Below are 12,405 nucleotides of genomic sequence, written 5' to 3' on the forward strand. Positions count from 1 at the left end.
GCATGATCTGACCCGGGAGAATGAGATAGGTTTCTAGCTGTCTTTGTACTAAAATCTAGTTAAGTAAATTGGCTTTAAAACTGAGTGTGTGTGCAGTGGCGCTGTCCCTGCGAGTCAGCACTCGTGTGGATGAATAATAGTACTTGGGAATGTTCCTCAAACCTTCCTAGCTGTTTGTGGCTGGGTGCGTGTTCCCCTCACCGCAGATTTCAGCCTTCACCCAGAGCGGGGGTGTTTTCCCCAGGTGCTGCTGATCTGATTCAGTGTCACGTCTGCAAGACAGAGATCAGCTCCAGGAGTCCGCTCAGGCATTGCACAAAGGAGCTTTAGCGTGTTCTCTCTCAGGGACTTCCCTCTTCGTTCAGTTTATGACCAGTAAAGCTGACAGGCTGCAGTTTTGAACTAGAACTCCGCAGAACAGGTCTTAATTAAAACATTTTTCTGAAGTAATTAAAAGACTGTAAAATAATCGTGTAGACAACAGTTATAGCATGGTTTGGAACCTGCCTTTCTCCTCCCTGCCAGGAAGTCAAGTGAATCTTGGCCACATCTATCCCAGAACAGCAGGTGTGCTCCCAGCCAGGGGGTCTCTGAAGGAGTTGCCCCACAGAAGAATTACACCCACTGTGAAAGGTAATTTCAGAGGAAGGCAGGCAGGGTTACTGCCCTATGTCCAGATCCTTGTGCCTGTGGAGCTTTGTTTGTGTTTGTTCTTGCATTGATCATCCTTAGCAACATCTTTAACTCTGAATATATTTGTTTAATTAAATGCTTTTAACATTCTTCTAATTGCTGAGTGCCCCAGAGGAGCTCGCAGCAGACAGCATGGGTTGTGAAACACTGAACAGCCTTGTTAGAGCTCTGGGGGTCCAAAAATGAGCATTTTAGCTTTACGTTCTGCTGCTTTCTCCTCACCAGACTGAGAAGGGGTGGTAATGGAGGAGACCTCAGAGATGTAGCATCGCTGTGGTTTTGTTAGGCAGCAATCAGTGCTCCTGACAGCCTGAAGGGCTGCTGCTATTATTAGCAAAATGGTGGTGGTGTGATTAGCTCTGTGCAAGACTTGAGTTCAAAGAGGCTTAAAGGATGAACAGAGAGATGCAAACTGGAGTAGGCACTGGATATTATAAAACTACATCAGTCCTGTGTGATGTGAAAAAATGTAGATGCTGATTTCTCCACTTGTTATCCTGCTGGCCACAGCATTTCCAGTGCTTAACAGCTAATGGGCCTCAGTGTGAGCTGCTGCTCCTCAGTGTATGAGAGTGGAGCAGGTGGGGGGCCTGGGATGGATTTCCCAGGCTGTGGTGTGTAGTGGGGCTGGGCCATTTACAAGGACTTGGGTTAAAAATGCCCTGAGCCCCAAAATCAGCACCACTGCCTGCAGGAGTATCTCCTGTCAGAAGCTGTGAATGACAAATTTTGGGGAACAAAAACAACCCTAAACACTCATTTTAGTGCAAAAGTATTTTGCTGCGGTGCTGTGTAGGAGGGTTACTGCTATGAAATGCCTTGCTACAGGATATTGGGGATGATACGAGTTTTCTGAGTTTCAAGAGGATGCAAAGGAAGTCCATGGGAGAGAACTCCAGGGAAGATTAGCAAATACATGGAAACCACTTCTGCTGTGGCATGGCCCTGGCTTTTGCCCTGATTTCCGTATGATCTGCAGCACCTCCTTTGGCTGCTGTCAGAATGGGAGGTTCTCCCATAAAATGCCCTGGTGGAGAGCATCTTCCCATCAGGAGGCACCGTAACTACAATGTGCTCAAGCTGCAGAGCACACAGGATGGCTGCCAGCCTCAGGCATGGCTTCAATTCCTCCATCATGACATGACACCTTTATTACAGGCTGCTGGGATAACTTTCTGTGACAAGAAAGCTAAATTCCCTGTTCTTCTCCGTCTCATTTTTGTCCATCCTTCGGAGCACATACTTACTTTGCTTCTTCCAGACCAGCCAGTGGTGTCATGTGAGCATGCAGGCACCATCTGCTTAGAGGGGAGAAGCTTTACTCCTTGGTGTGAGCCACAGCCTTTGATAGATACTTCTGTGATTGTGTCATACAAGCAGACCCAAACAATGGTATGTGTTCCCTGTTTGGGGGCTCCTCCCTTGCAGGACCCTCTCCTCTCTGCTGCTTGCAGGATGCTCCATCAATTGCTGGCTCCTGAGCTTTTATGGTCTTCCAGGACTGGCTCCAGCACGGGCTCCTGTGCAGGAGACAAGGATGGGACTTCAGTCACTGCTGGCAGAGGATATTTGAATCCTACTCCTGCTCACAGAGGGGGAGAAGGGACTGCCAGATACCTCCATCCTCCCTGATTGATACTAAAGACAGGCATGTCCCTCTGGTCTGGCACATGGAGAGGAAGGGATGGATGGCTGGTGCCTGGCTTTTGCTGATTCTGTCCCTCCAGAGCACTGACCACAAAAGGGCCCAGACGGGGCTCCTCCTCCTCACCTACATGCTGGGGGTTGCCAAAGGGGTGTGCTGATTTGGGGGCAGAATGAGCCAACGGTTTTGGTGCTCTTTCGACCTGACTTACAAATGCAAAGGTTTTTTCAGACTGAGCAGACAGAGACTCTTACTGTCTCCTGGAGCAGCTACAACAATTGGAGATGCAGCTCTTGTTTCCTTCTATGAGGTTTTGCACAAAGGCAGTGGCTAAGTGTCTGTCAAAGGCCAGGGGGATGGAAATTTCCTGATTCTAATGTTGCAGGGTTGAAGTGAGGCACACAGCTTGTGAGATTAATGCGATGATTATGAGGAGTTTGGAACTGGTCCTAACACATCACAGAAAGCAAAGAAATCCTGCAGTTCAATGTGCTGACTGTTCACAGGGCTGTTCTGCCTCTTCACCGCTCACCTCCTGACGCTCTGTCATACAAAGCATATGGTTAAATGAGCTCCAGTGAAACAATCCTCCAAAAAACCCGGGTTGCTTCTCAGAGCATCATCACTAACTGGGGTAGAGGTGAGTGGTTCGTGCTCTAACCCCTCTTAAAGGACTTTTTGCTATTACCAAAATGTTTGTTCTGAATTCCTTTGGCTTCACATCCAAAATTTAATGAAACTTGTTTTTTTCCGAATGCCTCTTTTGAAAACTGCAGATTTGAGCCACTGTCTATGGTAGCTCTGATTTCAACCTGCTAAAAGTTTGACAACAATATCTGCGGTTTTTATTTTCTCTACCCTGTGGGTTTTGTTTTGGTTTCTTCTTTTTTACTGATGATTTGGAACAGGAAAAATTCCGGCTAAATTTTTCCTCCCTAATAAAATCTGGTACAAAACTTCTCATCTGAAGGAACCATTCTACTGTATTGCCCTGTTAATATTTGGGGAACAGTTTCTTCCTGAAAGGATGTTACTGTACATTTATGCTAACTTTATCAGAAAAAAGCCCTACTCTCTAAAATTCAGGGCCATTTTGGAGATGCTGCCATCCTTCATTAAAAAATTTGCTGTTTTCTTGAAACCACAGAATTGTGGGGAATATTTCTGTGCCAGTCCTTCTCAATGGGCTGGTTATGCTCAGGTAAGTGCTCAGTGCTGCAAGGGTTGTACAACCCAGTCCTTCAGCTTCTGTAAGTATCTTTTTACAAGCTCTAGGATCAGGATTCATACCTGCAATTACTTTGGTGTGGTTCTCTTAAGTAGTAAAGCACTGTGTATGAGGTGTTTATTGGGCAAACACCATGGCTTCAAACTCCTGCAGGTGAAACTGCCTTTGTTTTATTGATTTTCACTGTTCCAGGCATACCAAGAGGAAATACAAACACCGTATAGGATGTGGATCTTCAGATGCCATTTGGGGATAAATATTTACAAGGACACGAGTTACAGGTAAAGAAACATGCTTGTGGCTGAAAAGAAAGTCCAGTCTTTATGTTGTCCCCCTGTCTTTGCTGATGTGGCTCAGCCAGGGGTACAGCCCTGAGCACCTGGCTGGTCAGCCCTGCCCTGGCACCCGGATCCAGAACTACACGGGGAGCTGAGAGGGGAGGTCACTCCTTTGCTCTGCTCTGTGTGTTTTGCTGAAGAGGAGAGCCAGATGGTGGTATTCATTCCGGAGGCATGGAGCAGCAGACACTAGCCTGCTGGGAAAAGATCCAAGGCCATCAATTCATTTTCATTTCCCAGGAATGGTGAGCGTATCGATTTAAACCAAGAGCTGGAATTGACAATGCCATATCCATGGTTGCTGATATATAGCTTTGCTTTTCTTGTGACTTAGAGCATCTGAAAAGGAGCTTTAAACGAATAGCTTGTATGTCCTCTTTCAGGAGGGAAGTGGTGAAGGTTCATGGAGAGACAGTTGCTCTGGCACAGCCCTCATTTGGCTGGAGGAATCTTGGGCAGATTGGAAACTACCTTGGTTATGGTCAGCTTACAAATTTCTTAAATTTGCTGGAAGAATCAGACCTGACAGGGTTATAGGACTTCATAAATAACTTTAATTTTCTTTTTTCCTATTCTTACTTAGATCTTCAGGCAAAGAAGACACAGTTTTAATTCAAAACCCCACATCCTACCGTTGACCTCCTAGGTGTCCCACATTTAACAGCAGGCTGATTTGGTTTCTGTGTTTTAAAAAAATACATGGAGATTTCTGACCTTTTCACTTGAGCTGAACTTAGATGATAAGTCAGGGAATGATCACAGCACAGTTCCAGTGCTCCTGCCTTTTACTGGTTTGGCCAGCAGTGGCATGGATGTCAGCAAAAGGTCTTGAGACTTTCTACTTCAAATGTCTGTAAAAACACCTCTCCTACTGTTGCTGGCACAGCCCTGACATTGCACACAGGAGCCCCACCTTCACTGGCTAGTAGGTGGCTCTGATTTCCCATGCTTCTTTCCCATGCCAAGGAATTTTGCAATTTTTTTTGTGTAACTTGGATGGAAAGTGATATTTTGGTGTTTTTTCTGTTACTGCTGCTTTTGCTCTCCTTCCCCTGATATATATCTTGGAGAGTTTTTACATCTTAATGAAATGATGTGAAGGGAGGTGGTGTCCAGAGGAAAAGAGAAAGTGGAAAAAAATATATAAGCTTCCAGAAATAACATAGAACCCCTTTTTTCTGTAGTACCGAAAGCCTGTTCTAGATGAGTAAATAAAAAGTGTTTGTTAGTAATACACTGAAAAGATAAGTGTATGGATGTCTGCTAGGAATGCCCACCAGAACAGGATTCCACTGCCAGAAGCACTGCAACCAGAGAGTTTTGCTGGTACAGCCAGGGGTTTTCCAGGGGACAGACACTGGGATGGCCCCTTTCAAATGCCATCTGATGAATCACACTTTTCTGAGGTGGTTGTGGAGGAGTCTTTGGCTCTGGACACAAATTCCACCGAACGAGTGCAATGCAGGAAAAATTCCTTGAACGTAATACAAGGATAAAGCTACAGCCGCTCTAGGCCACATCAGTTCCTGGGGCAGCCACCTCCCACAGGGACTCTGACCCACATGGAGCCTGAACTGGCCTTTGCTTGTGGGTGTGAGCTGAGCAACCAGAGTGCTTGGGGCTAGTGTGAGGCTTTGCCCGTGGTACGTGCATTGCCAAAGCCTGGTATTTTGTGTGCAGGCATGCTGCAGGAGGCAAGGCAAGCCCATTGCTTCGTGGAGCACTAATCCCGGTGTTCTGGGTCTCTGGGCCTAACTTTATGTTAGATGTATATGTTTGCATTTGATTATTGCCTCTCATAGAGAAATACATGAGCAGATATCCCTGACACTGTAGCTCTGTTAGTTTGCCTGTCGCTGCTGGAGTCATAACTGTGAAAGGAGAAAGAAAAAGGAGGAGAGGTGTATCTCAGCCATAGGTTAGATCTGGTTCAGAGCCCACGACAAAACCAGTTCACTAGTGCCCATGTCTGGAGACAACTGAGCTGGGTGGGAATCATTGACAGGAGCGGGGAGTGTATGTATTTCTTTCTTCTTTGAATCCTGATTTGACCTTTCTGTCAAAGAATGCAAAAATTGGTGAGAAAAACTGCCTTTGAATCCCCCATCATCACAATGCTCACTCCTGCCCTCTCTCAGAAATTCCTGTCAGGAGTGCTGATTTAGCTATTGGTGTGACTGCGCATAAACTGGATGAAAGAACGAGATTCTTAAAAGCCCCCAAAAAGGGGGAAGTTGTGTACCTGTGCAGAAAAATCTTGCTGTGCACCCAGATTAGGATTTGTAGTTGTGGTTAGATGAGGTTTTCTGCACTTAAAGTGTGTCTGGATTGGGACCACAGATGATGAATCTCGCTGGAACCACATGCCCAACAAATATATGACCCTGGAGCACAGAGCTGAGTGAAATCCATGTTTCACAAGGATTTTTGAGAGACAGCCAGCACTGTTTTCAAAGTGCTCTCAAATATTGTGGAGGAAATGTTGACAGATACTGTGATACTCATACTGATGAATATGTTCAGGCTCTGTAGAGCATCTCTACATTCATGCCAGGACTTGAGACCCAGAGTAACAAGTGCAGTGCAATAGGAGGAAGGAAAAGCTGCTAATGAGCAGATGCTTTCTATCGTTTTCTGGATGAGCTGCTTTGGCCTCAGCAGAAGAAACTGTCTCCTGGCAGGCAGGGCTGCACTGCACTGCAGAGCAGAGCAGGCAGAGTTACCAAGGCACAAGTCATTTTCAGACCATAAACAGAAGTTTCTTCCCCGGAGAAGAGCCGGGGGATGCAAGACCTCCATCAGTGCCAAGGCACTCATATCCATGACACCATGAGAGCTGCTGCCCTGAATGCTGACATGTGGAGGGTGGCACAGCAAGCACCTTTTGCAGTGAATAAACCTATCCTGTCTCCAGAACAAGGCTCCAAAGTGAGTTTACCAGCACGACTATTGAGTTAACAGAGTGTGTAATCCTCAGACATTTCATAGAAACCGCAATATTTGTTTGTGAGGCTCCTCACTGTAGAGTAATTCAAAGCAAAACATGGGAAGCACAGAGAATCATTATTTTCAGCATTAAATTTTCATGTTGCATTACATAAAAAATCTGATTCAGAAATGTGCAGCAGTAAGTTTTATGAGCCTTGAACAGTAAAGGGTTTGCTGAAACTTCTAACGTCCTTGAAGTGCATGGGAAGTAAGCATGAATGCAGTGTGAGAAAGAAGCTGTAGATGTTTTCTTCTCTTACACTTCTTAAAGTGTTTTGCATATGTACCTTGTTTTCATAAAACTATGCAGCAGTTCCCTATAAAATGTCAGTAACCCGGAAATGAACTGTTACATGAAAGTTTGACTGTGTTCCGTGATGTACACACTGGATCATAGACCCAGAAAAAACACAGGGCAATTTTCCCTTCCTGCACTATAGGAAAAATCCTCCTAGGCCCTTCAGTAATACTCACCAACACAATTTAAGGAAAAAAGATGCTGAGCACTCTTATAGCAGGATGTATTGGGCCATATGGAAATTGTTCCTGGCATGAACTACTTTGGAAACAGGAGAAGAAGAAAAAAAAAAAAAAAAAAAAAAGTGAAATTTTATGTCAAATTATATGCTGACATTCTGGTGATTCTCACAAGTCTTGTACCAGTGTTTGCTGTACACCTCTGCAGTCTGACTCAAGAGACCATGAAAATTTGAGCTTTAAGTAACAATAAAAACTATAAATTAGAAATGAGAAAAAATAGTGCTCAGTCACACTGAAAAGTGCAAGAATAAAACTCAAGAGCAAAGGCTCAGAAAGTGGCCTGCAAGTGTAAATATATGTACACGCTCAACTTTTTTTTGTTTTTCTCCCCCTCTTTTTTAAAGTATTTTTAAAATCTTTGTGACTTCATGGCAGTTTTGAGGAAGGAAACACAGGCGCATGGGCAGTCTTGTACCTCTGTGAACAGTTCCTGTAGGAAACCCACATCCAAGCTTACTGCAGCATGAAAGAAAAGGAACTGGGTTTCTGCTCTTTCTGATACAGAATTACCTATACAGAAGGGTTGAAAAATACTGGCAACGAATATGTATGTTTGTGTTAGTTTATTGTCTTGTTTGGCTTTTTCTCTTTTTAAGGAAAGAGAAAGTTAGGAAGGGCTATGGCACAGGCACCTCTAACATGGGAGCAAATGGGCACGTAATAAGCAACTGAAAGAAATGCTCCAGGGTATAAGTGGGCTAACTGAGAGGGAAAGAGCAGTGACAACTCCAGTTCTGTCCCTGCTTAGGGCAGGGAGCTCTGACTCACCCAGTGTGGAGGCTATAGGGCAAAGAGCCTGACCAGAGTCCCACACACCTCTGGCAGCACTTCTCTGCTTGATTAGATAATAACTAGAGCTGGACTCCAAGGAGCATAAAGTAAAAGCAAGTTGTAGATATTAAAAAGCAATAAACATAATTGCCCTTTTTTTTTTTTTTTTTTTTTTTTTTTTTTTTTGTATTCAAGCAAGGAAAGCACTTCACTAATAATTTGAAAATTACTAGGAAGTTCTGCAAAGGTCCTTTTTCCTCTGAGGCTGTGGCATAACAAAGATGATATCCTCCCTCTATTCCAAACTAACCAGTTGTTGGCAAACATGCCAAAAACCAAGACCTGAGATGGGTTTGTTACCCTAACTTCAGTGTTCTACTGTGGCCCAATAATTTACAGCAGTGGGTGTCTCTGGCAAATACCCACTGCTGCCAGTGGGATGCTGTTGAGGCTCCGGCAGGGCCATCCAGCCTGCAAGCTCCAGCAGGTCTGTGTTATGGCACATTTGAAGGCTTCTAGTCTTTCCTCTAAAGGAGTTACATAAAGAAGTTTGTCAAGTTTGGTTGATTTTTAACCTATATTCTAAGTGAGTTTTTTCCCTGTAGGAAAGAATAGCATGGTTAGTTTCTGCATTAGGATGTTTCCACTCCCTTTTGCTGAATTTTAGGGCACCTCTTATGCTTGTGTTCTCAATATATACATTCAGAGGACATATTCTAGCTTTGGAAATCCATATTACGGCTCTGATTTATGCTGTGATGACAGACATAAGAGCCCTGAAATCAGTGTGGCTCTGGATGGTTACCATGGTTCTTCTGTGAAGCTGGGAAGGAAGGATCTGCTTCTATGTTAATATCTGAGAAGAAACAAAGGGGATTAGATTTCATGTTCTAGAAAGAATCAATGTAATTTTCATGTTCCTGCCCTAGTCTCCATCATCCTAAAATGCAAAGAAGGCTACATCCTGAAAATGTCGAGTGTCAGTGGGCATCCAGGTTAAAAAAAAAAAAAAAAATTAAAAAATATATATATACATACACACACATATATCTCTATATCTCTATATATCCCTGCTGTGAACACTGCTTTAATGGCACTGGAGAGAGGTGCTGTTGGAGAGATTTACTCCTGTAGGTTTAAACATCATGTCAGTCACACCTGCTCTGAACAAGGTTAATAGACAGCTTTCATCAAAGGCCAGAAGAACCCTCTCCCTTATTTTCAGTGAGATGTAAATCAACTCCATTGTAATTAAATTGTGTTAGTGTTAGGCCTCCAATTACAATTGTTGGTACATGGTTGCTAACCACTGTTAGCAGGAATTGATTGTTATTTTACAGAATTTCTTCAGGTTTTAGACAATGCTTTTAAAGAAAGGGCAGAGGAAAACAGCACTTGGGAAGAGGAGAGGGTGTGGGTAGTCACAATACTGAACTGTAGAAGAAATGTGTTTTACAGTAACCATGCTGCTGTTTGTTCTTGGAAAAAAAAAAAAAATCACTTACTGTTCTCTTATCCCTGTACTGCTCTGAAGAATCTGCAAGAAAAAAACCCTGAGAAAACAAACCCAAGGAAGCAGTAGAACATGAATACAAGAGCAGAATGTGATTGTACAGGGAGATTCTACACTGAACTGAAACATTCATGTTTTGATCATTGAGAACAAATGAAGTACAATGCTGGTCTGTTCCCCTTCTCTTCTTATGTCTCCATTTTGTTTTACTTTGCTTAGCTTAGATTTTTTTTTTCCTTTTTGGAGTCCTACAGGGAGGAAAGAAGGAGCCTTTGTTTTAAAAAGTCTGAAACCAACAGTGGCCCATTGATCATAATTAAGTCTAAAATAATACGCTTTTGCTGACCTGTTTGTACTGAATCCAAAAAATTGTATGTTATACCTGCAGTAGTCTTGATCTGACCCCAGATCCAGTTTCTTCTCCTTGAGCTTCTGGTTCTGGGACAGCAAGCCCAAAAAAACCTCTGTGTTTTCAGGGCTATACTTCCTCTTCTGTATGGAACAAAATTTTCATAATCAGGTGTTCTCTTTGTCACATACTCTCATTGCTTTGACAGATGCCTATCTCCATAACAACCACCTCTGTTGTCAGTAACTTCTTCAGACCATGAAAGGACACACAGGACAGCAGTAGTTTTCACAGGAACACTGGAGGGTTGCATACAAATTTTAAGTAATCTTGACATGATGTGCATGGGCCCAATTCAGAGCCTCCTGAAGTCCATATGAAACTGCTGATTTCAATGATCACTCACCTCTTCAGGGGCTGCTTCTGACTTTTTGAATTCAGATTTTTAACTAGACAAACTACAGAGGCTTAACCCCATGACTCTTGGTAGTCGAGTATACTCTAATGAGTAAATTTGCTGATGATTAGTCACAGAATAGATGTGCTTTAGGAGAATAGTGGAGAGATTCACGAAAATATGTGTTTTGGCATAATTTTCCTATGAATGAGGAGTGTTAGGTGGTGTGGACCAGTTTCTGCCCATCCTCAGTCTTGGTCTTTAGAGGCCCCCAATACGCATGCAGGCAGCATGCATAGGCTTGTCCTGCTTCTAAGGATGTGTGCGTAGGGAAAAATCCTTCCGTGGTCTCCCAGCACTTTTCTCCCAGACTGTTCCTGTGACTCACAAAGCCAGCTGGCTTGGAGTTCATTATCAGCGCATATACAGAACAGAGGACACAATCAATCACATGAAAAATCAATAAAAACAGAATTTGGAAAGATTGGACAGACAGTGGCAATTAGCCATGGGGCTCAGTCATACAGACACTTCCATATAAATCTTGCTCTCCTTTAAATTATAGTCCCCTTAGGTTGTGATAGGGAAGATGTATGTTAATGTCTTTACAAAGAATTTGATGGGTGAAGGTATGGGTGTTTACATCTTAATATCTCTATTAACTTCAAGCAGCAGGTTTGCTACAGAGACCAGAGAGCTTGATTTCTGAAACAGACAAGTGGGTCTGCACAAGCTTGACTTCCTGAAGTTCAGTCCTTTATGGACACTGGCTTTTTATAGCGTGATGGTCCATAGAGTTAATTAGCAAACCAGAGACTTTCAGTTGTTGAGTCTCTCAATAGGTTTTGTGCCAGGGAAACAGCTAAAACATTCACCTTTGATAGACTTATGGGCAATTGATTCAGATGAATCGGGTTTCCTGAATTTTTTTGTTTATTTTGAATAACGATTAGCTGCACAGATCAGAAATCTGTCTGTTCTGAGTGATTTCTTCCCTTCAGAACTTCAAGGCAGCAGGATGCCGGTCCATGTACCTGCTCAGAAGCACAGATCAGGCCGGACCATAACTGCACAAAAGGCTGCAGAAAAGAGGTTGCTGTGTGGCAAACATGAGATGTACGGCCCCGGACATTCAGGAAAAGGTCTACTGTATGAATCTCACGTTCAGGGCAAGGAAATTTGGTCTGCATATGTAGAGGGATGGGGGCACAGCCAGGTCTGTGTGAGGGGTATTTGCACCTCGGAGTCATCGCTCTGCCCAAACGTACGGCACCTTCGGATGAGAAGTGGGAGGTAAAGCCGAAGGCAGGGTTCCCTCGGCGGGGGATGGCCGCGGCCGTCGGCGCCGCCCGCCTGCGCTCTCCCGGCGCGGGGCTCATGCGCTCGCCTCTGCTGCCCTCCAGAGCCCGCTCGGCGGAACTGTGCGCGGCCCGGCGCAGGCTCGAGATTAACCTGCGCCCTTCGCCTCGGCGAGTCGAACCACGGACCTCCTGCAATGGAGCTTTTATTACTTCGCGGATGGCAAGAAACTGATAAATAGCCACCCAGGACTGAAGGAAGCCCCGACTCCGCGGCAAAAATCAAATCCCATGAGGGAGTGGCTTTGCCCACTTATACAGCCTGAAAGTTCACCCACAGCCTGTCCTCAGAGATATTTTCCCAGGTTTTCTCTAGCAGATCTGCTCATTACCATCTCATATAGTTTTTCTTCTTTTCTTCCCTCCCCCTCCCCCCCGCTTTTTTTTTTTTTTTTTTTTTTTTTTTTTTTTTTTTTTGGTTGTTTCTTTCCGGGTTGTATAAAACATTAAGAAACTTGAAGGAGTGGCATACTCGTGTCTGGGCGAAGTCTGTTTCTTCAAATCTTTTGGCTACATAGAGAGCACAGTGTTACCTTTCAACTAACCTCGAAGTCTGTGTTTAACATTAGCCATTCTGAGTGTTTC

At 44.0% G+C, this 12,405-nt stretch overlaps 1 protein-coding gene across 1 annotated transcript in view; it reads right to left on the reverse strand.

The window, feature by feature from the left end:
• KYAT3 (kynurenine aminotransferase 3) overlaps positions 1–12,405 on the reverse strand; it is a 411,900-nt gene that overhangs the window by 182,295 nt on the left and 217,200 nt on the right. The gene's annotated exons all lie outside the window — the stretch shown is intronic.

The sequence above is a fragment of the Hirundo rustica genome, chromosome 9, assembly GCF_015227805.2.
Source record: "Hirundo rustica isolate bHirRus1 chromosome 9, bHirRus1.pri.v3, whole genome shotgun sequence".
NCBI classification, from domain to species: Eukaryota; Metazoa; Chordata; class Aves; order Passeriformes; family Hirundinidae; genus Hirundo; species Hirundo rustica.